We start from the raw sequence: 26,280 nt of genomic DNA on the forward strand, positions 1-26,280 counted from the left end.
AGCTTTTGCTCTAGTTTTCCCCTCTTTGGAAAATTCATCTCTAAGTGACAGAGAGTGAAGACATGAGAAATGGAATTTGAGGCCTGTATCCTATGGCTCAGTGGGTAAAGAATCTGCCTGCAATGCAGGAGACACAGGAGATGCAGGTTTGATCCCTGAGTCAGGAAGATCCCCTGTAGGAGGAAATGGCAACCCACTCCAGTATTCTTGCCTGAAAAACCCCACAGTTAAGAGGAGCCTGGTGGGCTACATCCAAAGGTTGCAAAGAGTCAGATATGAGTAAGCACACACATACTAGATCTTTGGGCTTCCCTGGAGGCTCAGTTGCAGTGCAGGAGACCCTGGCTCTATTCCTGGGCCAGGGAGACCCGCTGGAGAAAGGACAGGCTACCCACTCCAGTATTCTTTGGCCTCCCTTGTGGCTCAGCTGGTAAAGAATCCACCTGCAATGTGGGAGAGCTGGGTTCGATCCCTGGGTTGGCAAGATCCCCTGGAGAAGGGAAAGGCTACCCAATCCAGGATTCTGGCCTAGAGAATTTCATGGATTGTATAGTCCATGGGGTCACAAAAAGTTGGACATGTCTGAGCGACTTTCACTTCACATACCTTAGTTTGGACTTCACAGGTGGTGCCAGTGATAAAGAACCTGCCTGCCAATGCAAGAGAAATAAGAGACATGGGTTCAACCCCTGGGTCAGGAAGATCTTCTGAAGGAGGATATGGCAACCCAACCCAGTATCCTTGCCTGGAGAATCCCCATGGCCAGAGGAGCTTGACGGGAAGGAGGAGCCATAAGGTCACAAAGAGTCAGAGTCAGACACAACTCAAGTGACTGAGCGAGCACGCATACCTTAGTTTGAGTCCTAATTTTACTAACCGAACTTCAGTTCTATAAAGGAGTAAAAAAAAAATAGCACGTGGTATACAGGATTGTGTTAAATAAACTGCTGCACATAATGGCCTTTGTAAATGGCAGAGAGATTTTAAAATAACGATTACTGCCCAATCCTACCTCTCAAGCTCTGTTCTCAGGTTCTAAATGAGACCAACGCCACATTCCTCTCCAGAGTCTGTCAAGACTGCTGACAGGAAAGGGAGAACCAAGTACGACCCACCCCATCCCCAAGAATTTCAAGGGTGTCAGATTTAGAGCCCCCACTTTCACCTATTAGCTCTCTTTTTACATGTTATTTTTTCTTTAAATGGGAATCCCCAGCCTAAACATTTCGTTTCAGATGTACCTCTAGCCCTTCAAGATCAACCCCAAGAAACAAGTTTGTCTCCTCTTCTAGAAAGAGTGCTTCTCCTTTCCAGTTACCCCGATTTCTGTCATGACGAGTTGTCGTCCAACTTCAAAGGGTAAACAGACACCTTGGCATTATCAGTGACTTATTTTTTCTTCTTTATCCTCTTCCTGCCTGAGAGATGATCAGATCAGTGGTTTCTTCTATGAAGTGCCCTTCAGATTAGTTCTTTTCCTTATAATCCTTCTCCAGCTGATGCCTTATTATTTCATATTTCAGGCCTACGCTGCCACTACAGCTTCCTAACTTGTTTCCCTAACCGCATTTTTCACTTCATTCATTTCATACATTCACACTATAAAACTTTCTACTTTTATCACCACTATTCATTACCTAGCTCATCAAGGTTAAAAAAAAAAAAAGCCTGGTTTCAGCCCACCCATCACAAGTCAGAATCTATTTACTATTTAATTTCAGATATTGTTATAATTGTTCTATTTTAAAATTTATTTTTAATTGGAGGATAATTGCTTTACAATGTTGTTCTGGTCTCTGCCATAAAACAACATGAATCAGCCATAAGTATACTTATGTGCCCTCTCTTTGAAATTCCCCCCACCCTCCCACCCCATCCTCTAGGCTGCCACAGAGCCAGGTTGAGTTCCCTGTGTTACACTGCAATTTACCACTATTTATCTATTTTACATCCAGTAATGTATATATTTCAATGCTACTCTCTCGTTATTTCCTAGTTTTTTTAAAGTGACTATTTTTTTCTGAATCAGAAAAGATAATTTGTTAATGCATTGTATGATTTTTAAAATATATCTACATAGTTGGAGAAGACTCTTGAGAGTCCCTTGGACTGCAAGGAGATCCAACCAGTCCATTCTGAAGGAGATCGGTCCTGGGTATTCATTGGAAGGACTGATGCTAAGGCTGAAACTCTAATACTTTGCCACCTCATGCAAAGAGTTGACTCATTGGACAAGACCCTGATGCTGGGAGGGAATGGGGGCAGGAGGCGAAGGGGATGACAGAGGATGAGATGGCTGGTTGGCATCACCGACTCGATGGACATGAGTTGAGTAAACTCTGGGAGTTGGTGATGGACAGGGAGGCCTGGTGTGCTGCGATTCATGGGGTCACAAAGAGTTGGACACGACTGAGCAACTGAACTGAACTGAACATAGTTATGACTATATCTCAACTGAAATAGGTTCATATGCTATATATTTTTTCATGCATCTGTTATAGCCATCTTTCTGTGTCAATAATTAAAGATTTACACTTCATGTATCATTGTATGGACATACCACAGTTGATTTGACCAGTCCCTTACCAATGGCTATTTTGATTGCTTTATAGACTCTGTAATAGTAAATTACCTCAAATATGTATCTCTGTACATTTACCATTGGGATGAATACCTAGAAGTTGAATTGCTGGTTTAAGACCATGTGTACCTTAAATCTGATATATATCACCAAACTGAACTTCAGAGAAAATGTATTAAGATTCATTCCCAGCAACAGAGTAAAGTTCTTTTCCTCCAGCCCTCACCAGCAATAAATATTTTCTTCTTTTTAAATTTATCAGTCTAAATATAGACTGATATTGAAAAATGATATCTCATTTCTATTTGTGTTTTCTGGATTATAAATGAAACACCCATTTTCTATATTCTTTATTAATCACTTGTACTTATTTTTCTATGACTTTTCTCATTTTCTTGTGTTTTTTTCCTATTAACTTATAAGAGTTTACAAATTAATAATTTTACACACATTAGAGATATACTGAAAACTTTTTAACCAGTTGGTATCTACTTTTTATTTTGCTTATGGTGTTTGTTGTGATTTTTAAAAAACTAATCCACCACATTTTTCCTTTATGGTTTGTGCCTTTCGTACCACACTTAAAAAACTATTTTCAAGTACACTTATCACTTTATGCAAAAATCTTTAAACTAACACAACACTGCAAATCAACTATACTCCAGTAAAAATTACTTTTAAAAATAAAAATAAATATCAGGTTGGCCAAAAAGTTCTTTTGGGTATTTCCATAAGATTTTATGAACAAACTTTTTGGCCAACCCAATAGGAAGAAATACAAATAAATAAAAGTATTTATCTAGAATTTATTTTACTAGAAGGTGGCAGAGATTTTCTTTTAAATGGTTAGATATTTGTCCTAAACACTATCCTTTCCCACTGAATGTAGGTCCTTTTCTGGACTTCCTAATCTATGCCGAGCACTACTCCCTAATAAGAATTCTTTCCAGTTAGACGAGTTCTTTCATTGCCCACAACAGGTTTTATGTAGGTTCCTGCTTATATCCACATTGTTACCCTTTTCTCTTATACCTCCTCTGCCCAGATCCTTCAAAGCAAAACCATTTCTGGGTTAAGAAGAAGTAAATGCTATTTAAAACAAGAAATACTTCCAAATGAGAGAAGATAATGTACATGTAAGAGGTTCTACAAATCCTTTGTGTGGCTAAGCAGATGAGCTTTTTATTCAGCGGAGTCCTTCAGTGGATCTTGGCTATACGAGGTGAATTTGGGAGGGAGAGTTAAGAGTTCAATTGCTTTGCATAATAAGAATAAGAAGTATCTGCAGTGCTTAGTAGTAACAGAGTAAGGATGGTTTGCAAAGGAAAGAGAGATAAGATTGTAAGAGACACCAAGGCCACATACAGTAATAGTGATGGATCTCTAATGCAAAGGTGGGCAAAGTACTTTAAGGGACAGGGAGAGCCAGTGTTAGAATTCAAGTTGTTTACTTTGCTGCAACGTAAAATACTCTCCATTACGCCGAACTTTAACAGTCTGCTACACACTCAAACAAAGGCTTTGAGCTGGGAGATATCTGAGTTCTACCATCTGAGTCAATGTGGATGGAAACAGTAACAGCAACTTGAGACACTAAGACCATCTACAATCTGAACGAACTTAATGGAAGCAAGAACTCAAAATCAGAGTGACCATAAATATAAGAGTTCCTAGGAACATGGTGAATTCTGGGTGAAGGAATCAGAGTTCCCACAAGTTGCACGATGACGCTTTGAGCCAAAATTTTAAAGGAAAAGACAGTTCCAGGCTAACTAACAGATTACACAGGATGCTCAAGTCCTCAGAACCTTTTGAACAGAATCAAAGTGCACAAGGTACATTAGTGCCGAGCAGAAGCAGTTCATGGGGGAGTTGATGATTACTCAACCTGCACAAGAAACAAGCTGCGAATTATTTGCCCCATCCTTTCACCATTGCACGCGCTTCCAAAGAGGTCTTCCGGTCCCTATCCCACCTCAGGTGTCCTTAGTCAACTCTCACCTCTTTCACGAAGCTTCCTCTCGAAGTGTTGTAGCCCTCGGATGCTTCCTTTCCAGAACTTCCGTTTTACTTAAAATCTAAACCTCACATTAACCTTTAATTATTTTTTCTGTTAACTTCTCTATGGAATTCAACTATACATGCCTTGCAGACAAGAAATTTAAGAAAAGGAAAAGAAAAAATAAACAAACCATCTAGACACATCCTAAACGTCTTACATTATACTCAGAGCCCATTAAATTCCTGGTGGGGGATCAGCGCAAAACAGTGATTGAGAAGCAAGTTTACTAACCACCCTGGATGGCGATGCTCCTAAATCACGGAACAAAGGAAGAGGAATAGGGATAAGAAGAAATGAGGGAACAGGGAAAAGAGGATGCTTTGATGAATAATGTAATTTGACTTGGGACATGTAGAGTTTAAAAAGGCTAAGAGCCATCCAGGTTACGGTATCAATAGTGTTTAGTCATCATGAGTCAGGAACTAAGAAGAGAGACTTATGTTGGAGATAGAGATCTGAAAGTTTTTGATAAGCGTAGATGACATCAACCAGGGACAGTTTATGAAGGGAGCAGAGAAAGGGACCAAGGAAAGAATCTTAGGAAATGTCTTCATCATAGGAAAGACTAGTTGGGGCAAGTAAGCCTTCTGCAATTATAGACCAACAAATAATTATAAATACCTACAGACTGATCGCTTACTCCTTGAAAGGAAAGTTATGACCAACCTAGATGGCATATTAAAAATCAGAGACATTACTTTGCCAACAAAGGTCCGTCTAGTCAAGGCTATGGTTTTTCCTGTGGTCATGTATGGATGTGAGAGTTGGACTGTGAAGAAAGCTGAGCGCTGAAGAATTGATGCTTTTGAACTGTGGTGTTGGAGAAGACTCTTGAGAGTTCCTTGGACTGCATGGAAATCCAACCAGTCCATTCTAAAGGAGATCAGTCCTGGGTATTCATTGGAAGGACTGATGCTAAAGCTGAAACTCCAATACTTTGGCCACCTGATACAAAGAGTTGACTCACTGGAAAAGACTGATGCTGGGAGGGGTTGGGGGCAGGAGGCGAAGGGGATGACAGAGGATGAGATGGCTGGATGGCATCACCGACTCGATGGACATGAGTTTGAGTAAACTCCGGGAGTTGGTGATGGACAGGGAGGCCTGGTGTGCTGCGATTCATGGGGTCGCAAAGAGTCGGACACGACTGAGCAACTGAACTGAATGACCAAATAACTGACTGACTCTATTTAAGATCTCTAAATGTCCATTACAAGCCCTTTCCCCCTACCTGCAAGTGAACTCACTCCCTGATCTTCACATGGCCTTTCACAGGACGCGGCAGAAATGGACAAGTGACAGCAAGCCTTCAAGGCCTCTAAGGTGGGGCTTTGTTGGTAGAGGATGCTATCTGTTGCTGTTCAGAGAACACCAAACCTAAGGGAAGGTTCAACACTGAGCCTTTCCATCTAGTTTATGATTAGCTCAGCCAACTGAGTTAATAAGGCCAGCCAACCAAAGATCTCACTGATGACAGTAAAGACATATATACCAGGGTCTCAAAAGGCCTGAATCAGGAGTCTTAGTGACTTCTATCTGCTTCAAGTGGTCTTTTCCTATCCTGGCTGAGAATAATATTCAGAGGGAGTAACTGGCTTCCTTTTCCAGCTATGTCCTTTGCACTCAGTCATCCACCTGGCAGATTTAAATGAGTCTTCACCTGCAAGACTGCCCTGCCCAGAACATGGGTTTATCTTCACTGAAGGGGTGAAAAAAATTATTATAGTCTGGACTGCCCATGAGCTATAAAAGAAGAGGATTTCATAGGCAAAGTAGAAAACTTATAATGTCATATCCATTCCATAAGAATGAGCTCCACCCACTTAGCACTGACGCCCATATGTAAAGTAAAATCATGAACTAGCAGTGAGACTGGAGGCTAGTGTGGAGATGAACTAGTCCCAGAGTAGGAGAGATGGGGTGCTCAAAAGTGCTACAGAAATCCCGGAAGAGGTCAAAGCCAGGGGGAAAGCCTCAGAAAAGCCCTCTTTCCTTGGATCTAGAAGCCAATGGTTTCTGTGGCCATGATGGCATCACCCATTTCAACTGGAGGAAAGGAGAAGAGGATGTAAAAGTGGAAGAAATAATGTTGCATCCCTACCTTCTTCTCCACCTGGGGCTCCACTCCAGATCAGAGCTGGCCTTTCGCAGACACACAGTAAGCAATCAAACACATGATGTGATTCCAGCAGAGAGACGGATGAGTGGCAGGTGCTCAGAGGACATTTGTTCAATGAGGAGCCCCAGGAGAGATTTCCCTACCGAAGAGAATTTTTCTCACTGACTGTCACATTACCTTCACCTAGAATTCCTTCATTTGACGTCCACTGGTTTGGGATAAAGCCTTATACTTTCCGAAACTGTGCCCCACCAAACACTATATTCTGTCAAATTTTAACAAACATTCCTTCAAAAAAAAAAAAAAGGTTCTTTAGTTAAGTCAGTCTAGAAAATGCTGTATTCTCTATCTCCCTTTTTGAGCTTTATAAATGCATATTAAAAGCTCTTCCTGAGGCAGAGGCAGCTGGAGAGCTAACATGAAATTCAGGACAAGGGCTTGGCTACGTCTAAGAGCTTTGTTCCAGAAGCACAGATAAACAGACCAGCAAGACGTCCAATTAGCCCAAATAGCAGCAGACAAAGTTCAGAGTAGTCAACACGAGGAGATCAGTGCATGGGCAGAACTCTACCTGCCGAAGCCTACCTGTAAGAAAAGGAGAAGGGACCTGGCCTGAAAGAGGCTGGAAAGCAAAGGCCACAGTCCCTGCATTACAGTCCTGGTCAGGGCTAGGGGCTCCTCCAGGGAAAAGCCAAAATACAGGTGAAACGGAGGAGAGGCAGAGACTAGTAGACCAGACCTGTCACTCAGGGCGTATGCCCAGGAGTCCCTCCCTAGGGGGCACTGGCTTTAAAATTCTCATGGTCAGCAGATCCAACTACACAACTAGATCTTGCATGTGAGGCTGAGGTGGCTGGAGAGAGAGGTAGACATGTGGTATAACCAGAAACTTCCAAAAAGTTGTGCTAATTTCAGTAAGGAACATGATTCATTCTGTATCAAACTTTAGGAGGTAAGGGGTCTAGGGAAATGTGCCAAAAGAAGAAAGAACCTCAGAGGCCTGAATGAAGCCAAAAGTCTGATCCAAAGAAAATGCTCTGGAAATGTGGGTAGAAATGTGGACAGAGTAAAGTTGAAGCCTGAGGGTGAACGGCATCCACAAATTCAATTGTGAGGAGTTGAGAAAAGCACTGAGATGTGAGCTGTCAAAGACTCCCTGGGATGTGTGGATTTCAATTACAAAGGCATTTTGAGAGCCTTTGTAAATGGTAAATGAAAAATGAACAGTCAACCAGGAGTGAATTCAATCCAAAACGGTTAAAGATCTGACTCGTAGGTGCTATGCTGGCATCCCTGGCTTAGTTATTTTGGCTCCACAAATCAGTGAACAAGGGGGAACTGCACCTTTGTACTGTTACCTCAAATGCTTTGTCACTGCTTTGGACGTGGCTTATTTTACTTCCTGGTAAAGCCCGATCTCAGCACAGCTCATTGGGAAATCTAGACCAGAAGTTGTCTATGACCAGCGGCCACAGAGGAAGCGCTCTACCCATGTCATCATCAGTGGCTTCTTTTGCGCCATGATTTTACACCATTTCTGGGAAGATGCTTCCTGCTTCCTAAGATCTGTGACGGTCTTATCTGAGGACATCAGAGAAAACCACAGCCTCAAAGGCCCTACATTCCTTGTCACATTCTGCTCGTCAGCTGTTCTCCAGACAACATCATGACTGCACAGCCAGCACACTGGTGGGGACCACTCTCAGCATCTTGTCTTTCCTCAGGCAAAATTGTAAAGAACACAAAATGGTTCTTGGGGACCCAACTTCTCCTTTCAGGGCCCTAATCTCAATTTCAATGGTGAATCCTTCCCATCACTATGACTAGGGGCACAATGCTTTCTCCCCTCTGTCCCTGCCTTAGTCTAGTTCTCAGAAATCAATCTTAAGAACTCATTCATACTTTCACTTACATGACCGAGATGTTTCATAATCAAACCCTTTTCGGAGTCTTTTCATAGGGTCTCAAAAAGCTTACATCAAGGGGAGAAAATGTCACTGGTAGAATTCCAAGCAATAACAAATAGTTGAGAAAAGTCTTTGAGGGGCAAGACGTATTCTTGGTGCCCCCTGAAATTCTATCACTTGACAGACCAGCCCTGTCTCTTCTTACTTCATCACCTGACACTAAAGCTGTCTCCTCTGCCAGCCCAGAGGCCAGGCTCCCCTGGATCTGGGCCAACACTCATCGCCATCTGGTCTCCCCTGGAAAGGCAAAAGAGAGACACCTCTTGTTTACTCAGTAATAATTCACTGTAATAGTCATGTAACAGGTGCCACCAGCTCCCAATACATGCAGTAAGGCCACACCACACCCTCATCTCTGCCGCCATCATGGCTTATTCCCTAGAACACATGAACAGATTTTATTTGGATGACAGGAAGGCCCTCTTAAACTGTACACCAGTGTTACCAGTGGTGTTTTGACAGTGTAAGTTACACCACAATGAAGACCTAAAGGTAAAGAACAAAGGCTTTTTTTAATCCTTCCCTACAGTCAACTGGTGACCTTCCCACATAAGTTGTTGCAGCACATCTATATACAGAACCCAGTCCTATTCTACCAACAGGGTGCTCTGGCTAAACACGTCTAAACAAGCAGAACTGTGAAGTAAAGAAAGGTGGCATCTCCCCTTCTTCTCTTCTTTCCCCACCCTCCTTTCTCAAATCTTGTCAGAAATAGAAGAGTTCTATAAAAACAGTGTGGGCTTTGGAACTGGACAGACCTGAGAAGAAATAAATCCTAACTCAGCCTTTTATTAGCTGTCTGATCTTGGGCAAGTTACCTAACTTCTTTGACTTTCAGTTTGCCCATGTGCAAAAATGGAGATAATATTTCATTGATTTGCATTATGATAACTAAATGAAAAAATATATAAAAACATATAAATTATGTCTGGCTCTCCAGAGATATGTTTGTTCTTCCCAATCTGGGTCAGTACATACCTGGTCCCTTCATGTTCCTTTCTGGTTGTCCAAGGTGTGTGCCCCACACAAACTTTCCCTTCCTTTTCCAAAACCCTATCAAAGTTCCCATTCCTCACAAGAGCTGATCTAAATCACACTGCTAAAAGGACAGCAATTCTGATAAGATGAAGTCAAGTAAAACATGGATGATACTGCTGGGGTTCCTGTATTAACTCTGTGGGGGATATTTCTTCATTTAAATAAAAGTAGGGACACAGAAATTCAAATGAAAGGGAGGACTTCTAATAATGAGACTCTCCTAGAGGCCAGGAAACCAGCGTGTTGGCCTCTTTCCCTGCAAGCACAAACTCTGTGCTAAGGATGAGAAACCTTAGCGCTACAGAACACCATCTCAGATTGCTGAACATCACATCTCAAATCAACAGGTCCAGAATAGAACTTGGGAGCCCTGGCTACTCCTTCTGCTTTGGTCAGCACATACTACTTCCTTAGCCAAGAAGTTACGGTGGAGCTTTTTTTCCTAGGAGGTTTCCAACGCTATTTTAAACTCTACGGAATCAAGCAGTAACAGGATGTGATTACATTTATAGCCTTGGAACAGCCTATTTGAGGCCTGAGCTCCACTTCCAAATGGTCTCAACAAGGCCCATATTAATATAGGGGCAAAGTGGGCCTGCATCTTACTTCTTTCTCAGTGATCTAAGAAGGAAGAACAAAGGGAAATTTCTAGACTTTCCACATCAAGAATCATGAAAGCCGATTACATTTATTACAGATTTAATTTACTACAATGAAAAATTGGCCTAAGTGTAATCACTTGGCAATGCCAAGGTAAGGACTTCCCTGATAGCGCAATGGGTAAGAATCTGCCTGTCAATGCAGGGGACATGGGTTTGATCCCTGATCTAGGAAGATTCTACATGCCACAGAGCAACGAAGCCTGTGGACCACACCTTCTGAGCCATCGCTCTAGAACCTGCAAGCTGCAACTACTGAAACCCATGCACTCTAAGGCCTGTAAACCACAACTGCTGAGCCCGTGTATGGCAACTACTAAAGCCCTTGCACCCTAGAGCCTGCGCTCCACAAAAAGAGAAACCACCACAATGAGAAGCCTAGGCACTGCAACAAAGAGACAGCCCAGTCACTGCAACTAGAGAAAGCCCATGTGCAGCAACAAAGACCCAATGCAACCAAAATTAAAATAATACAACTTTTAAAATGCTATGCTGACTCTAAATCTCAGTTCAGCACGGGAATTCTCACTGTGAGGAGCCCTGCAGCAGTGTACACGTTCTATGTGACTTTCTTGGCAAGGCCCCAGGGAGCCCAGAGCACTAGCCCAGGCTGGGCTCTCAGTGGTCTGGACACCACTGGGGGATGAAAAGGGCTGGCTGGCAGGTTCAGCAGATGGAAATATGAGGAAATGAAGGTGAAATTCAAGGCCAGGGAAGGGCTGGTTCAGGCAGTATTACCTGACAGCACATGCTCAGGGAACTGGGAAAGCAGAAATAACAATAATGAATGTTTTAAATTATTTTCTATTCATCCAGGTAGTCATGGTAAATATCAAAATTTTGCTAGATTTCCCTTATACTTTGCTAGATTTCCTTATGCTTATTTTGTGTTTAATATTGTTTCTGAAATATATACTCAGGGCTGAAATCATGAGGAACGTCATAATCTTCCAATGAACATGAATCTGAGCAAACTCCAAGGGAAAGTGAAAAGACAGGGAAGACAGGCATGCTGCAGTCCATGGGGTCCCAAAGAATCAGACATGACTTAGCAACTGAACAATGACAGTAACAACCATAATCTTCCCATTGCTTAGACCTCTAAAGTTCTAAATCTGGTCCCTGGCTTCAGTACGAAGCAAGAAAAAGCAAGATTCCAAAACTTTGTGGTCAATATTCACTCCTTCATTCAATAAACATTTCTTGATGGGCTAATAAGTGCCAAGTCTTTACTCAGTCCTGGGATACAGCAGCAAACAAAACAGATACACAGTCTAGTAAGAGGAGCTGAGAAAAAGATTAGGATCCAAAGGAAAAGGTCTATACAAGAAAACAGGCAGGATTCTGTGGCCAGCACTGGGATGCAAGGGGAGGAAACCTCTTCTGGGATGCCAGCAAAAGAGACCACGGCAGACAAGGTGCTGTTCAGGGAGATGAGCAGGGTCAAACAATGCCCTTATCCTCCCACTCCTTTTATCAAGGGAGAGAGCCACTGCAGTGGGTTGAGTTAATCAAGAACAAGTGACTAGGGTCCTCACAGTGCTACCAAGAGGCTGCTCCTTCTCTGCTCACGGCCATAGACTGTGAGACGTGGCACGTAAACTATGTGTGAGATCCTGAAAGCGCCAAAGAAAAACAAGACTTGAGCTGTCTGCTGGCAGGAATTCTAGGAAATACAGCAGGCCAGGAATGGGAAGCATAAAACCACTTGCCAGAAGAAGCTTGGTGACCTTCCCCTGACCTGTCACTGATACTTCCCTCACATTGCAAGGAAATGATAAGAAAAGTCTGATTTCACCTGCAGGGGTACGGCCAGAAAGACACCTGCTGAAATCATCAGACTTCAACCAAAAGCCTCCTGAGAGGTATGCATTTGTGCTTTAGAGTGGGAAGAGGGCAAGGACGGGGAAATGCTGCAGCCTGCTATGTTACAGGAAAGGAGCCCTCTGAGCAGCTCAGCTCCAGCACTACCATAAGAGGAAGGCTGTAGTGAAGGTGCAGAGCTGATTAGAACAGCAAAAGATGCAGAGTGAATGCCCAGGCATCAGAGCAGTGGCCTAAAGAGATTTCCAAGTATCTGACCTCTCCGGGCCTCAGTTTCCTTATCTGAGAACAGAGATGACAGTAAGAGCATGCACTGGTTTCCTAGAGTTGTCGTAACAAATACTATAAACTGGGTGGCTTGAAACAATAGAAATTTATCCTCTCACAGTTCTAGAGGCTGCTGCTGCTGCTAAGTCGCTCCAGTCATGCCCGACTCTGTGTGACCCCATAGACGGCAGTCCACCAGGCTCCACTATCCATGAGATTTTCCAGGCAAGAGTACTGGAGTGGGTTGCCATTGCCTTTTCCAGTTCTAGAGCCTAAGAGTCCAAAATACAGGTGTCAGCAGGGCCACACTCCCTCTAAAGGCTCTAGGGAAGATACTTTCCTTGCCTCTTCCAGCTTCCAGTAGGTGCCAGTAAACCCTGCCTACATCTCAACATGGTTGTCTTCTGTCTGTGTTGTCTCCCACTTATAAGAATACCAGGCACTGGATTATGGCCCAATCAAGGAATGACTTCGTAACTTGATTATAGCTTACAAAGGCCCTATTTCCAAGTAAAATCACATTCTGGGTGGATACAAATTTTTAGGGGAACACCATACAACCCAGTACAGAGCACCTACCACATAAAGAAGTTATATGTGTAAGGTGACAGAACAGTTCCTGGTATATGCCATGTATGAGTTAGCTACCTTTTGTCATTATCTCCAGCAGATAGTAGCTGCCATGAAATATGTGGATGCTCTGTTGTATACAAATCACCCTCCTTCCATTTTGAGTCAGAGGCACGAAACTGGATGGGACTAGAGTTCCAAAAAGAACAGATGAGGACAGAGCTAGAACATGATGGGTGTACTACCACTCAACACCCCCCCAAGCAATACCCTATCAATATACCTAGGCTGGAGGGAGGAAACACCTGCTACAATCACATGTTTTTTGAACAGAACTTATCATTCCAAACTAACGATGCCTATCAAAGCAGTCTCCAAATAAGGACCTACTTAGGAGGAGCTTCCAGAGCCAGGAGAGATGCTACACCAGTGAGCCCAGCAGCTTCATCACATAGTCAACTGAGTTCTGATCCCAAACTGCTTTATACAGCATATTCACCCCAGAGTAATGCAGATCCGGGAACTTTCCAGGCAGTCCAGTGGTTAAGACTCTGTGCCTCTACTGCAAGGGGCATGGGTTCAATCCCTGGTCAGGGAACTGAGATCCTGTGCATGGCATGTGGTGTGGCTGAAAAGATATACAACGAACCAAAGTGAAACGAGCTGAAACAAAACAAAATAAAATGGAGCTTTGCTATTTGCTATAGCTAGGATACCTTACTTTCAAATTAAGGGAGGGGAGAATAGATTAAAGGCTCCTGTTCTTATTCCTTCAGTAAAGGGGTTTGGGACACTACTGAAAAGAAACAGAGCCAGATCAATTGCTATCTTCATATCAAAATAAATTTCAGATGGATCAAAGATTTTAAAATATATATCCATACAAAGTACTCAAAGACAATAACTGTTTTTATAATTTTGATGTCGGAAAGAATGCCTTTTCTAAACATTGGCCTAGCAGCAAATATATTATAAGGGAAAAGATTACCTTTGACTACCTGAATATGTCAAACTCTTACAGATAAAAGATTGCATAAAGGTGAAAAATGAAAGACAAACTGGGAACAATATCTGCACCATATACAACTGTGAACACTTTAGCTCTTACAAATTATTTAAAAAAATACTAGTAGGAAAATGTGCAAAGGACATGACATGAATGAGTGATTTAAAAAATATATACATCTGCCCAAAAGATACTGGATTTATATTTATAAAAGATGTTTAATCTTTAATATTCACAGAAATGTACACTAAATCATATTTATTGCCATGTCTCAGTTACTATTCAAAGCATTTTACTTGGACTAACTGATTTATTTCTCATGAAACAGGTGCTATCATTAACCCTACTTTAGAGAAGTTAAATGACTTACCCAAGGTCACATAATAAGTGGCTGAGTCAGAATTCAGTCCCCATCAGGCTGGCTCCAGAGTCACAGCCTCAACTACCACATTACAGTGATAAGACCACGTGTCATCTGTCAGGTGAGGAAGACAAAAAACACACAAGCCAGAGTTACTGATGATATGGAGAAACAGGCAATCCCATGCACTGCTGGTGTTAACATTCTTAAGTGTAGTTTGGCTCCATGAACCAACATTTTAACTGTGCATATCCTTTAACTCAGTCATTCCAGTTCTTAAAATTTATCCAAAGGAGATACATGGACAAGAGTATAAAGATTATGTACCAAAGTATTTTCTAAAGAACATATGCTGCTGCTGCTAAGTCACTTCAGTCGTGTCCAACTCTGTGCGACCCTATAGACGGCAGCCCACCAGGCTTCCCCGTCCCTGCGATTCTCCAGGCAAGAATACTGGAGTGGCTTGCCATTTCCTTCTCCAATGCATGAAAGTAAAAAGTGAAAGTGAAATCGCTCAGTCATGTCCGACTCTTAGCGACCCCATGGACTACAGCCTACCAGGCTCCTCCATCCATGGATTTTCATGGCAAGAGTACTGGAGTGGGGTGCCACTGCCTTCTCCAAAAGAATGTATATAATATCACAAATATAAACCTCAATGGGCATACCAAAAATCCAACAAATTCATTCATTCAACAAATATTTATTGAGCACCACCTGTATACCTGGAGCTGGTACTAAGCTATAGGTACAGAAAAAGCAGATTAAAAAAAAAAAATCCCTATTTTCATGGAGTCTATATTCTAATGAAGGGTGTTAGGCAATAAACAAGAAAAAAAAGTATAGCATGTTGGGCTAAACACTATAAAGAAAAGTAAAGGAGAGAAAGGAGAGGGTTAAGGAAGAGAAATTGTTACAACTTTAAGTAAGAACATCAGGGAAGGCCCCGCTGATTAGAGACAAGATAAACAGATTAAATACAAAGTAATATGCATTATGGTATATCCACACGTGGAAATATAATTCAGCTATTAATTCTATGTTTACTGACATGAAAAGATGTCTGTAACACACAATCCAACAAAAAAAGATTCTCACTACACATAAAAAATAGGTAACTATGTAAGGTAATGAATGTGTTAACCATATTGTGGTAATCATATCGAATCATCACACTGCACACCTTAAACATACATAATGTTATATGTCAATTACATCTCAATGAAACTAGGGGGAAAAAGGACAAAAGGATTACAGAACAGTTTTAAAGAAGAAAAACAGTATTAAGGTATGGATCCATTCATGAGAAATTATTAATACATGTGTGCACATGGTTATGCTCTAAATGGGCAAGAAAACAACACAGAAAGGTTGATAATACCAAGCAAGGGTCTAGGCTGAGTGCCAGATAAGTGGTACAGGCAGCATATGTTTGTTCTCCCACCTACTCATTCACCCTCTTCTGCACACCTACGCTTTGATCCAGAAAGGATTATAAGGACAGCAAATCCACAGAGCCCCACAAGTTCATTAACTCTCCCCATCTTCCTGCTCTTCCCAGAAGCCAGGACAGTGATAGCGTGAAAGGAATAAAAGCTTAAGGTGAAGAAAAGCTGAGAGGTCATAACATGGATGGAGGGAAGCCCCCAGAGATTCAGATTCCTCTACCTCAGCACACGGGAAACATCCTGGGAGGTGTATTTCCTCCCTCCAAATCTCTAGGATTTGAAGCAAGTCTATCTGATTTAGATTCTCTAGTCCAGCTCCTCAGTTCAGTTCAGTTCAGTCGCTCAGTCGTGTCCGACTCTTTGCGACCCCATGAATCGCAGCACGCCAGGCCTCCCTGTCCATCACCAACTCCCAGAGTTCACTCAGACTCACATCCATCAAGTCAGTGATGCCATCCAGCCACCTCATCCTCTGTCATTCCCTTCTCCTCTTGCCCCCAGTCCCTCCCAGCATCAGAGTCTTTTCCAATGAGTCAACTCTTCACATGAGGTGGCAAAAGTACTGGAGTTTCAGCTTTAGCATCATTCCTTCCGAAGAAATCCCAGGGCTGATCTCCTTTAGAATGGACTGGTTGGATCTCCTTGCAGTCCAAGGGACTCTCAAGAGTCTTCTCCAACACCACAGTTCAAAAGCATCAATTCTTTGGCGATCACCGTTCTTCACAGTCCAACTCTCACATCCATACATGACCACTGGAAAAACTATAGCTAGCCTTGACTACACAGACCTTTGTTGGCAAAGTAATGTCTCTGCTTTTTAATATGCTATCTAGGTTGGTCACAACTTTTCTTCCAAGGAGCAAGCGTCTTTTAATTTCATGGCTGCAGTCACCATCTGCAGTGATTTTGGAGCCCCAAAAAATAAAGTCTGACACTGTTTCCACTGTTTCCCCATCTATTTCCCATGAAGTGATGGGACCGGATGCCATGATCTCCTACTATACCCCAAATGCCTTGCAGGGCAGCCAAGAGCGAGACTGACTCATTCATAGGGCGGTGACAAGCCACAGCAGGCCAGAACACTGCCCCTGGCATACCTGTGCCCACATCTTCCTTGGAGCAGAAAATGACACAGAGCTGAGCCCTTTTTGCCCCCTACTTATCCCTTCCCTCCATGCCTGGACCCAATAAGCTACCCTGGCTATGCCATGACACCCTAGAGATAAAGACTTCCCCACTAAGATTCTCAAGCCAGGTCTCCACCAAAAAAGCTGCCTGAGGTGACCAGCCACGCCAGAGTGATAGGAACATTTTCAGCTGGGATGCAGTTTCAAGTATATCCCTAGGTCCAGATATTTTGCTCTCAAATATGTGGAAGCAGAATACACTTCTGGTTTGAGCATAAAGCCACAAACAAGAAACTGGCAACTTCCTAAAGGTAGAATCCATGTTGCTATTCCCTATTTCTTTAGCCTGAGGGTAACCATGGAGGCACATGAATAGAGATAGGGGACCTAGGGAAAGATTAGACTATTTCAAAATATTTCTCAAACACTATCTGTCGCCTCTTGGATACCTACTCTATGCTAGGCCCTACCAAAAATGACAAATTACTTTTATCAAACATTCCTATTATATGCTACTAAATTTAGACACTTAAGGCACATACAGGTCCAACTACCCAGGTGATAGCTGAATATCCAGGCTTGAAATTAGGTTGAGGGTAAAAATCTGAGACTCTCCTCCAGGCTACAACACAGAAGAATCACTATATTACTACTATCAGGCCACAGCCTCAAGGCCCCATTCCAGCTTCTGCTCTCTCTCCTGGGCTTTCAGAAGGTAACAACACACACACACACACACACACACACACACACACACACACACAAACACTGGGCTTTCAGAAGGTAACATCACACACACAGACACACACACACAAATCTTAAACACATTTAGTCTGTAAGTGGAAGAAATTCTTCACTAGTGAAGAGTGTAAGGTGAATCAGAGAAAAGCCAAAGCAATCATCTCTTCAGCAGAAGAGTCTCTCTCTCTATCTACCTCTCTCTAGTCTTTTCTGAATATGCAATTAAGCAACTTTTATTATGCTTATTGCTGTAGGATATAATCATAAGACATGCCTCCTGCTTGCAAGAATTTACTCTATTTAGAAAGACAAAACCAACACACAAGAAACCTGTCATTGAAAAAGGCAACCCCAAGGTGTATGTAAAACTGAAGCAGACTGACAGATACAGAAGACAAACTAGTGGTTACCAAAGAGGAGAGGGACAAATTAGGGATTACAAACTACTATGTATAAAGTAGATAAGTAAAAAGGATACATTGCATGGCACAAGAAATTACAGCCATTATAATAGCTATCTTAAAATGGAGTATAACTTGCAGGTGTACACTATGCTGTACACCTGACACTCTATAATATTGTAAATCAACTATACTCCAATAAAGAGGGGAGGAGCACTAAGATTTCCAGTGCAAGAGTGGTGGAAGCAACACAAATGGAGGGGTAAATGATAGGCAAATGGTACACATAGGTATCTTCAATTTCAAGCACAATCTCCCCCTTTTTTGTCCTATTCTTAGTAGAAATGTGTCTCACTTCAAGAAAAATCTGAAATACAAAAACCCAAGACATAAAATTGGGAATCATTCACTAGAAAAAAGGATTTCTTTGCTGTAAAGTTTAAGACAGATAAGATAGTAAATTTTATGTGTTTTTATCACAATTTTTTTAAAAGGCAATGTATATAGGGGTTAAAAATTTCAGCAACACAGTAAGATTAAAAAAACACAGAAACAAACCTCCAGAGGTAGTCTGTTTCTAGTAAGTATATAGAGTCCTCTCTGTTTTTCATACAAATACTAATACTACCATGCCATGAACTTTTATCTTGCTTGCTTTAGTTTTCTCTTAATGGATCTTAGAGATTGCTCCATATCTGTGTGTGTGTGTGTGTGAGAAGGTGGATATATCTTTCTTTTTAACTGCTATATAATATGGTGCTATCCACCATATCAACTAGTCCCTTATCAACATACACTAAGATATTTTTTATCAAAATGTGTTAATGGCTTTGCACACTAATTTTTGCACATTTTTCCCCCTCAACAAAAATGTTCAGATTTCACCCTTCATAATACTTCCAAGCAACTGCGCTGTGTGCTAAGTCGTGTCCAACACTGCGATGCTAGGGACTGTAGCCTGCCAGGCTCCTCTGTCCACGGGATTCTCCGGGCAAGAATACTGGGGTAGGTTGCTATGCCCTTCTCCAGGGGATCTTTCTAACCCAGGGATTGAACCCACATCTCTTATGTCTCCTGCATTGGCAATCGGGTTCTTTACTACTAGCGCCACCTGGGAAACCCAACTATGAATGATAACTGACATTTGCTTTAATTTGAATTTAACAGTGCTTCACTTAGGCTCATCTCTACTAGGCTGTATGTTGTGGTTGTCACAAGGAATCACCAAAGGTATGACTGATGAAGAAACAGAATACACACACCATCCTCTGAATAATTTGTTCATCCTTCATTCTATCATCTTTCTTTATAAATGGTTTGTCAATGATATAGCAGTCCTCCCTTACCTATGTGGGATACATTCCAAGTCTTGGAACCATGAACAATACTGAACCCTATATATTCTATGTTTTCTCCTATAGCGTACACAGCGTAGGTATGCTGAACTAAAGGATGATTCACATCCTGGACAGGAAGGAGAAGGATGGCACAAGATTTCATCACATTACTGAGAACAACATGCAATTAAAAACTTACAAATTGTTTATTCCTGGAATTTTCCATTTAATATTCTCAGACCTTAAGTAACTGAAACTGCAAAAAGCAAAACTTCTGATGAGGGGGAACTACTTCTACCCTTTACTGTGTTTAATGCTCAGAAAATTAAAAATATACATACATACATACACACACATTCATTACTTAAGTAATTTTTTCTAAAAACACCTCCTTCCCTTCAGAGTCTCTGAGTCTGCTATTTGGTGTCTTTTAGAGAAAGCACAGTGAGACAGAAGGACTGAGGGCTCTATAGATTCACAGGGTTTGAATCTCAGTTATTCCAAGTTAATCCACTTCTCAAAGCCTCTCGCTTATCATCTGTAGACCAAGGGCAATGCCATGTATCTCCCACTAAGGAAAACTGCCATTCAGGGTGAAAAGTCCATTCAAGAGGACCAAAGTACTTTATTGAATCAGAACTGCCTGGGGAAGTCCAGGAACTGCTCAGAGAAGTGGTAAACAACAAGAAGGAATCTGATCAGTCAATGAGAGAAAGGGTGCCTCTGGCAGAGGTAACAACACACATGCCAAGGGTAAGAACTGTGCAGAGCCACAAAGTCCCAACACAGGTACTAATAAGAAGGTGCAAGGCAATTTAGTCAACAAGTTCTTACTGAGTACCTCTACACACTAGGCGCTGAAGACAGAATCATGAGCAAGAAGGTCCCTGTCCTCACGGAGCTTACAGTGTAGTAAGAGAGAAAGACAAAGGAGTAAAAAGCAATAAGTGGTCTAGTGGAAACAAACAGGGTGCTGTAATAATGTGGTGTTGCTTTACATAGAGAGACCAATAAAGACCTCCAAACTGAGATAATGCTCAACTGAAACTTAAAGGCAAAGGATAATGAGGTGAAGAACAGGGTAAACAGTATTACAGGCAAAGGCCCTGAAGCCAGAGAACTGAAAGCAGGTGATGATGCATGCAGGAGATAAGGGGAAGAGGGACTTGAAATGAGACTTGAAATACAGGGAGGGACCAGATCTTACTAGGCCTTGTAGGCCACAATTTGAGTCAAAATGTGCAAGACTTTGTTCCAACCTGAAACATCTGGACTTGACTGTATAGGTTTACACGAATGCAACACAGGATTTTAAAAGGAGAGACAAGGCTGGGTTGTTTTTTAAGGACAGGAGAAGCTTTTTAGAGGATGGCTGCAATAGGGAGTGACAACAGCTTGGAGACCAAAAGACAGCCTACCTTAGAGCACGGTCACTGTGTACAGAGAAAGCAGCATCCCAGAGGCAAATCTGAAATGCAGCTGGCAGCCTTCAAAGTCTATGTTCCATCCTGCTTTCTCAGTCCAAAGCCTAAGTCCCCCGTATATTCCAGAGCTAGTGACCTGCAGTCTACCAGGTCATTAAGGCCCTCTTACCAGGTAGAGTCTGCCTCACTGGGAATGTGTGCCTACCACCAGCATGAGAAGATGAGGTACACAGAGACAGTTATCCACTGTCCCCACTGGATGACAGGTGACAGTCTAAGTTTCCTGGGACCTCAGGATCCAAGTAAAGAGTTCAAATCCTTTTCTTTCCCCTTTAGGGGAGGGGTAAGGGGAAGGTGGTCAAAGAGTCCTCTAAGTCAGAGTTTCTCCAAATATGGTCTGTAGATGATGACTGGTGTCAGAGTCACCTATAAGGCCAATCAAAATGCAGATTCCTGGTTACCACCCATACCAATTTAATCAGGATAGCAGGAGTAAAGACCAGGAATTTGCCTTTTTTATTTTATACTAAGGCAATGGCACCCCACTCTAGTACTCTTGCCTGGAAAATCCCATGGACGGAGGAGCCTGGTAGGCTACAGTCCATGGGGTCGCAAAGAGCCGGACACGACTGAGCGACTTCACTTTCTCTTTTCACTTTCATGCATTGGAGAAGGAAATGGCAACCCACTCCGGTGTTCTTGCCTGGAGAGTCCCAGGGACGGGGGAGCCTGGTGGGCTGCCGTCTATGGGGTCACACGGAGTTGGACACGACTGAAGTGACTTAGCATAGCATAGCCAGCCAATTAACAATGTTGTGACAGTTCCAGGTGCATAAGAGAGTGACTCAGCCGTACATATACATGTGTCCATTCTCCCAGGATAAGTAAGTATCCAACTCCTCAACACTTGCCTCCATGGGTAATTCTGATATATTAAAGCCTCAAAACCGCAGCTCTAGGAATAGGGCTAATGGAGGAAAGCTGACTGGCAATGTCAAAACCAGGGGACCTCATAGAGCCAAGACTCAAGCTGGGCAGGAAATAAACTAAAAAAGGAGTCAGAAGGGCTTATGAAATTTGAAGGCCCCCAAAGCAGAAAATAGAAGACAGGACATCAGAGCATGGGGATTAGAGAGCAGAGGAGTCAAAGACAGGTAGCACTCTTGGGGCAATCACTAACGATGGCCATGATCTCCAGCTGCCTTAGGCTGGGTTTTCCAGGAAGCACTAGGCGGGGAGTGCAGAGGATTCATCTCACACAGACCAGCTGACTGGGCCTTGGATGTCCAGTATGTGCAGACAATCACTCCATCCAACCATCATAAGGGGGACAACACCTCTAATCAGTAAGTACTATTTCTATCCCAGTGATTCCCCTTCAGCATCCACCACGATGCCAGCTATTGGTCAGGCTGTAGAAGAGCACCAGGCTATGTAGAAAAACATACAGAACACCTCTAAAGGGTAATGACTAGCCCTACTCACCAAGATTCCTTACTTGGCACATCAGAGCCCTCTAACATTGCCATAAACTCTAGGACAACTCCAGGTAAGAAATTCTGAAGCCCACTGCCTTCAACCTTCAGGTCCTACCATCCATGCACACCCAGCCAGCCTTTCACTACTCTTTACTGCTGCTAAGTCACTTCAGTCATTTCCGATTCTGTGCGACCCCATAGACGGCAGCCCACCAGGCTCCCCCTGTCCCTGGGATTCTCCAGGCAAGAACACTGGAGTGGGTTGCCATTTCCTTCTCCAATGCATGAAAATGAAAAGTGAAAGTGAAGTTGCTCAGTCGTGTCCGACTGTTCGCGACCCCATGGACTGCAACCCATCAGGCTCCTCCATCCATGGGATTTTCCAGGCAAGAGTACTGGAGTGGGGTGCCATTGCCTTTACTAGGCCTCACCAAAAGAGTCCCACCCTATATTATACACTCCCATGTCCCTCCTCAAACTTCAGAGAGAAATTCCACAGATTCAGGTTAGGCAGGAAGTCCCGAACTCCTGAGGCTAGCTCCTATGCTTAATTTGGAGGGAGGAGATAGCCTGAAGGAGTGCTCACCATACCTGAAGGGAGTACCCTCAGCCTACCAGAAGGGAACACCGAGATTGCTGAAGGCTTCTGTACAGGAAACTTATTAAAAAATATGAGCGAGTTGAGCCTAATACATTTAAAAGGAGGGAAGGTAAGCTCCTGGGAGCAGAAATTAAAGCAGGGGCAGGGTGAGGTAAGATAGGATTTCTGGGGATTTGACTTTAAATAGCATATAAAACACAAAGCAACACAAAATTTAGTTCAAACTTTTACGTGTTAACTACCTGATCCTTCCTATAATCCAACAGCTGGTTTTACACTACAGAAGTAACAATGCTAGAAGATAATGTTAGTAATTTCAAAGATTATTTATGGCTTTAATCCTGAACTGCTTGCCCTGTCCCTGCTTACACTCCACCCATGATCCTGATTCTCTAGGTTTTTCACCTAATGATTCAGCTTCCAACTTCATCCTTGCCTCATCTTATTATCCCTAAGCCTTTTGCTTCTTTCCTTGCTTGCTTAGGATTACACTCCACTCTCAGCTATTCTGCCATCAAACACTCAAATAATCTGCCTATTCAGATCCTCAACCGTGATCCTAGGTACTCATGCCCCTTTCATGGCCAAGTCCCCTTGGCCATGGCCAAGGATCGAAAGGAGATACCCAAGCAGTGGCAGGGCATTTAAGGAAGCATGTTCTAAGCAGATTGAACAGCCTATGTAAAGTCCCTGGAGCAAGAAAGCTTACCTGAAGAGGCGTGATGAGCTGGGGAGGTCAAGGTACAGAGTACACCATGGCAGATGATGCTGGAGAGACCAAAAAGGAGGGTCTTGTAAGACATATGAAGCTGTTTTATCATTCTCTTAACAAGTATTCACTGAGTGCTTACAATGTGCCAGGCACTGTCCTGTTTTACTGCTGTAAATAAAACAGACAATATCCCTATTCTCAGAGAATTTACATTCCAATTGGTGGAAACTATAAACAAATACATGGCTAAACTAGAAAAATATCACTTATTAGCTAGTGCTATGTAAAGAAATAAATAGGTGATGTGCTGGGATGTACGTATATAAGTGGCTACTTCATAATCATTAGGTGGTCACAGGAAAGCCTCTCTGAGGAGATGACATTTAGAAGTAGGTATCCAGGGACTTCCAGGTGGTCTAGTGGTTAAGACTCTGCACTTTCCATGCAGGGGGTGTAGGTTCAATATCTAGTTGAACTAAGATCCCATATGCCACATGGCACAGTCAAAAAAATTTTTAAATAATAAAAACATAAAAGTAGGTGTATCTAAATAAAAAGGAATGAGCCATTCAAAAATCAAGGGAAAAAGCATTCTAAGTGTGGTAACAGTACACACATGCAGAGGAATTAGATCATGATCTAATGGGTTTGGGTGGATTCCGGGAGCTAGTAATGGACAGGGAGGCCTGGCGTGCTGTGGTTCATGGGGTTGCAAAGAGTCGGACACGACTGAGTGACTGAACTGAACTGAACTGAACATTAAGAGGAAGAAAAAGCAGACAATAACAATGATGATAATAGCTAATAGCACATTCTAGATGCCTATCCATTGTTCTAAGCATTTTACATGCATTAATTCATTTAAGTCCTCGCAAATACTATATTTTATAAAGTAGAAAACTAAGGTACAGGACAGAGGCAAGGAAGAAAAAAGCAAATTGATCCAAGAAATACTGGGGAGGACAAGTCCTATGACAGGCTGGCTGTCAGTGATGGAAGGGGAGGGAGGACTTGGAATGACCACTAGGCTTTGGGCCCAGCAACCGCATGGGTGGTGGTGGTGCTATTTACCACGTGGCAGGATACTGGAGAAGAAGCAAGAGGGGAAGAGCAGGAGCTGCATTCTGCTGAGTCTTCAAAACGTCCCAGTGAAGTTGTCCATGTGAACAATTGAATAGTCTGGTCCGGAGAGCGATCCGGGCATCATCCATGTGCAGATGGTAACTGAAGTGGCCAGAGAGGCTGAGACCACCTAGGGGGTGTAGGAAGAAAAGAAAAGGAAAAAAAAGGCCTAGAAACAGAATGATGACTTTTAAACCACATAAAGTTCAATAAAAAAATAAAAAATTTTAAACTACATAAGACAAAAGAAAAACCAAAAAAAGTTTTTAAAAGCACAAAAAGAATCACTGACAACAGAAAATCAGAAATACCTTAATGTCCCTCAATAGGAAAAAAGGTAAATAAAACATAATGCATCTAGTCTATGAAATACTATACAGTAGCCAAAAAGAACGAGACTGATCTTCAGGTACCGATACGGAATACTGTCAAGGCACATTACGGAATCAAAGAAAGAAATACATGAATGATACACAAAATGTGACCCCATTTGTGTAAATAAATAAAACACAAAAATAGCACTTTAAATTTTTTCTGGGTTCATACATACGTATGAAAACACAAAGTCTGGGAGGTACATTCTAAACTTAACAGGCTGCCTCTGGGAATACAGAAATAATTGAAATAGGAGAGCAGGAGTATTTAAAACACCTATAATCTTTTGAAATTAACAGTTTTTAATATATTCATATTTTAATTCACAACAGAAAAAGGTGCTCCAAAACTGGAAATTCATACTTGTGTAAATCGTGGAAGATTTTTAAATGTGGTGTGATTTTGACAATGTTTTAAATTTTAGTCACATTTTATTCTGATGAGAATTTTTGTCAAGATGTTGAGCTTTTGTTTTTTGAAACTGGTTTGTCATAACATATAGTACATAACGATAGTATTTATTTTCTAACACTACTGTAAGTGTGTAGACTTGAATTTACTGCTAAGAGAACAATTATTTGTAAAATAATATTAAATCCAGTATTAGCTGTCTATTTCAGACACTACTTGCAGAGATCTATGTTACACTTTTTAAAGAATCACCCTCACGGTTGAAAGTAAATGTACTCTGTTTTGGTGCAGCTATCAGTGTTCTAATAAGCATGAGGTTACATTAAGGTGGTGGAAGCAGGAGGATAATTTTAATTCCACTGGGAAACTTAGGTTTTCCTAAACTTATTGGGAAAATAGTTTTCCTTATACTGCTGAAGTTTCTTTTTGGTATAGTATCTTTCTAAAAGAAGAGTGTGAAGGAGAAATTGAAGTCTGTACCTTTCCTCAACTGACCAGCACTGTATTCATGAATACTGTGTGTCTTCCAATGAACAGTGTGGAAGCTGTTCATTTTTCAATCTGAAGTGAAAATACTTTCAAAAACTTTTTAAAAAACCTACGTTTTGATTTTTTTAGACTATATTATTACATTGTCTATAAAATTAAA

General features: G+C 42.1%; 1 long non-coding RNA gene across 23 annotated transcripts in view; it reads right to left on the reverse strand.

Annotated features, from left to right (window-relative positions):
* LOC113901406 overlaps positions 1-26,280 on the reverse strand; it is a 57,457-nt gene that overhangs the window by 14,859 nt on the left and 16,318 nt on the right. For 16 of the 23 annotated variants that reach the window (XR_003513411.1, XR_003513412.1, XR_003513424.1 and 13 more), the window contains 4 exons: positions 24,795-24,975; positions 23,721-23,779; positions 14,464-14,568; positions 13,478-13,715 (listed from right to left, as the gene is read on the reverse strand). This is a non-coding gene — a long non-coding RNA (uncharacterized LOC113901406). Of the gene's footprint in view, positions 1-13,477; positions 13,716-14,463; positions 14,569-23,720; positions 23,780-24,794; positions 25,015-26,280 lie in introns of all 23 variants that reach the window. The other 7 variants (XR_003513430.1, XR_003513429.1, XR_003513414.1 and 4 more) reach the window with 2 other exon arrangements.

The sequence above is a fragment of the Bos indicus x Bos taurus genome, chromosome 11 (genome assembly GCF_003369695.1).
Source record: "Bos indicus x Bos taurus breed Angus x Brahman F1 hybrid chromosome 11, Bos_hybrid_MaternalHap_v2.0, whole genome shotgun sequence".
NCBI classification, from domain to species: domain Eukaryota; kingdom Metazoa; phylum Chordata; class Mammalia; order Artiodactyla; family Bovidae; genus Bos; species Bos indicus x Bos taurus.